The following is a 4331-nucleotide window of genomic DNA, read 5'->3' as shown; positions in this document are numbered from 1 at the left end:
AGATTATATGTTCAGATCCAATATGCTATTTAATACCCCTCTGATCTTGAGCGTGATTATTATTTGTGAGTAGTTACTTTTGTTCTTGAGGTCACGGAAAAAATCATGTTGCAAGTAATCATGTGAACTTGATATGTGTCGATATTTTGATAGTATGTATGTTGTGATTCCCTTAGTGGTGTCATGTGAACTTCATCTACATGACACTTCACCATATTTGGGCCTAAGGGAATGCATTGTGGAGTAGCAATTAGATGATGGGTTGCGAGAGTGACAGAAGCTTAAACCCCAGTTTATGCGCTATTCCGTAAGGGACCGATTGGATCCAAAAGTTTAATGCTATGTTTAGAATTTATTCTTAGTACTTTTCTCATAGTTGCAGACGCTTGAGGGAGGGTTAATCATAAGTAGGAGGTTTGTTCAAGTAAGAACAGAACCTATGCACCGGTCCATCCACATATCAAATTATCAAAGTACCGAACACGAATTAAACCAACATGATGAAAGTGACTAGATGAAATTCCCTTGTACCCTCAAGAATGCTTTGCTTATCATAAGAGATCCTTTTTGGCCTGTCCTTTACCTCAAAAGGATTGGGCTACCTTGCTGCATTTTTGCTACTACTATCGTTACTTGCTCGTTACAAATTACCTTGCTATCAAACTACTCTGCTACTTACAATTTCAGCACTTGCAGACATTACCTTACTGAAAACCACTTGCCATTTCCTTCTGCTCCTCGTTGGTTTCGACACTCTTACTTATCGAAAAGAGCTACAATTGATCCCCTATACTTGTGGCTCATCAGTGCTTCGGAAGCAGCGAATGAAGGAGTATGAATGAAGGAGTTCATACCCGATCTAGGTGTATACTTAGTGCATCGGGTCTAATGAAAATCTTTTGTGACAATACTGGAGCAATTGCCTTGGCGAAGGAATCCAGATTTCACAAGAGAACCAAACACATCAGGAGACACTTCAACTCCATCCGTGATCAAGTCAAGGAGGGAGACATAGAGATTTGCAAAATACATACTGATCTGAATGTGGCAGACCCATTGACTAAGCCTCTTCCACAAGCAAAACATGATCAGCACCCAGACTGCATGGTTGATAGAATCATTACAATGTAATCTAGATTATTGACTCTAGTGCAAGTGGGAGACTGAAGGAAATATGTCCTACATGCAATAATAAAGTTGGTATTTATATTTCCTTATATCATGATAAATGTTTATTATTCATGCTAGAATTGTATTAACCGGAAACTTGATACATGTGTGGATACATAGACAAAACATAGAGTCCCTAGTAAGCCTCTACTAGACTAGCTCATTAATCAAAGATGGTTAAGTTTCCAAACCATAGACATGATTTGTAATTTGCTGAACGGGATCACATCATTAGGAGAATGATGTGATGGACAAGACCCATCCGTTAGCTTAGCATAATGATCATTAAGTTTTGTTGCAATTGCTTTATTCATGACTTATACATATCCCTTTGACTATGAGATTATGCAACTCCCGGATACCAGAGGAATACCTTGTGTGCTATCAAACATCACAACGTAATTGGGTGATTATAAAGATGCTCTACAGGTATCTCCGAAGGTGTTTGTTGGGTTGGCATAGATCGAGATTAGGATTTGTCACTCCAAGTGTCGGAGAGGTATCTCTGGGGCCTCTCAGTAATGCATATCATGATAAGCCTTGCAGGCAATGTGACTAATGAGTTAGTCGCGGGATGATGCATTACGGAATGAGTAAAGAGACTTGCCGGTAACAAGATTGAACTAGGTATGAAGATACCGACGATCGAATCTCGGGCAAGTAACATACCGATGACAAAGTGAATGGCGTAACTTTTCATTACGGTTTGACCGATAAAGATCTTCGTAGAATATGTAGGAATCAATATGGGCATCTAGGTTCCACTATTAGTTATTGACCGGAGAGGTGTCTCAGTAATGTCTACATAGTTCTCGAACCCGTAGGGTCCGTACGCTTAACATTCGATGACGATTTTTTTATATGAGTTATGTGATTTGGTGACCGATGATACGTCTCCAATGTATCTATAATTTTTTATTGTTCCATGCTGTTATATTATCAATCTTGGATGTTTTATAATCATTTTATATTATTTTTTGGTACTAACCTATTGATATAGTGCCAAGTGCTAGTTGCTGTTTTCTGCATGTTTTTTACATCGCAGGAAATCAATACCAAACGGACTCCAAACTCATTGAAACTTTACGGAGATTATTTTGGACCAGAAGACACATAATGGGCCTTGGCTGCGCCTGGGGGTGCTCCGAGTAGAACACAACCCACCAGGGCTGTAACGACCAGACCTCAAATAGTCTGTGCTGCTGTGCACCAGTGTCATCCCTGGATCAGTAATGCTGGCACGCACAGTACAAATGGAGGATTTATAACAGAGTAGCAATCACACACTTATTACATCGAATATCTCAAAAGAGAATAAGTATGATAAATATGGCTTAAGGCCATCTAAATACGATAACAGCGGAAGACTTGGAAGATAAGTGAGTCCATCAACTCCAACGGCATCACTGAGTATAAGACCGCGACCTAAGGCACCTTACTTGTCCTCTGAAAAGTCTGCAACATGAGACGTTGCAGCCCGAAAACGGGTCAGCACATGGAATATGCTGGCAATATAACACATAGAGAATAATGAACATAATAATGCTATACTACATGCATATATGGCTGGTGGAAAGCTCTATGGTACAGTTTTGCGAAAAGCCAATTTTTCCCTACTGCAAAGGAATAAGTTATGTTTAACTATCATGGTGGTTGTTAAACATTGAGAATGGTTGTCAGCATTCTCAATCCCAATTAAGTATCATCATTAACCCAACAAAATTAATTAAAGTAACATGGTGATGAGATTCACATGATAATCCAGGTACTAGATACTCAAGTTGTCCATAACCGGGGACACGGCTAACCATGATTAGTTTGTACACTCTGCAGAGGTTTGTGCACTTTTCCCCACATGACTCGATCGCCTCCGCTTGATTCTCGCACTACATGATGTTTGAGAAACGGATGACCGAGTAACAGTCTTTCATAAACAATCACCCTTTACTCCGGATGGACAGTTACACCTACTTTCCCCTACATCTGCTAGCCCACCTCTTCAAGAGATCATGTAACCTACTCAACTATGCTAGAGCCCATAATAGCTTGTGGCTGCACACGGAAGTTTCTAGAATGAATAATCTTATGATCCCTTTGAGCCTGGGTGGCGGTCCATAGGATGATCACACGGGTACCCCGGGATATCCAAAAATACAGGCAACACTGGGTTCCCCAGGTGCCTCAATCCACCCAGATGTGAGTTTTAGTTGCCACCTTAAGTAAACCATTAATTAACAATCTCACATCTATCATGAACATCTCTCAAACCCAATCCACGTCTACGAGCATAGCATGGCAATATAATAGCAAACGTAGAAGTAACTCCCAAGGGTTTGATAAGTAACACAGGTAATAGGTACTACCTCAACTACATCCCAATACCCACAGTTTAATTAGATCCTAAACATGCAATGTTTCAGGATTGATCTAATGCAATAAAAACTGGGTATGGAAAAAGTATGATCAAAGTGTTACTTGCCTTGCTGATGATCCGCGAAACCTAGAGATTTGAAATAACAAGCGGCGCACTCCGGGTACTCTATCATAAACAAACAAGCAAACAATAAGTACTCATCTAATGCACAGGTAAAACTCGAATGAAAGATTCAACCAGAAAGTTCAACTTAAGAACTCCGGTTTGCAAAAAGAATCAACTCGAACGAAGCAACGAAAGTCAAACGGCGAAAGAAACAAGCTTCGTTTACTAATCTGGATCTAGGTCAAATTTTACAGTAGCAAAAACATGTTTGAGTAGGTTAAACGGAAAGAGAATTTCGAGACGAAACTCTAGGCGCTTGAATCGCCTGATTCCGATAAACGAGCAAAAAGTTAAACAAAAACGAAGATCTGATCAGAAATCGAGATCTGGAATAATCGCGGAAAAATCCGATGAAAAGGAAAACTGACGAACGGTTAAAGAACGGACATTCGTTAACAGCGAAAATCTGACGAACACGTTCATTAAAACGAACAGATCAGTGAACGTTCACTAAATAATAAAACCAAAAAAAAATAAACCGTTCTAGGGTTTAGAAAAAAACGAACGGTAGTTTTTAGAAAAACCGGCAAGCGGCGGCGGCGGCTCGGTACCTCGTCGGGACGGGCTCCGGCGGGGCGGCTTGGGGCTCCGGCGGGGGTCGGCGAGGGCGGCGGGGTGCGGT

Source organism: Triticum aestivum, chromosome 7D (genome assembly GCF_018294505.1).
Source record: "Triticum aestivum cultivar Chinese Spring chromosome 7D, IWGSC CS RefSeq v2.1, whole genome shotgun sequence".
NCBI classification, from domain to species: Eukaryota; Viridiplantae; Streptophyta; class Magnoliopsida; order Poales; family Poaceae; genus Triticum; species Triticum aestivum.
The sequence above is the reverse complement of the archived record's forward strand: the minus strand, read 5'-3'. Positions refer to the sequence as shown.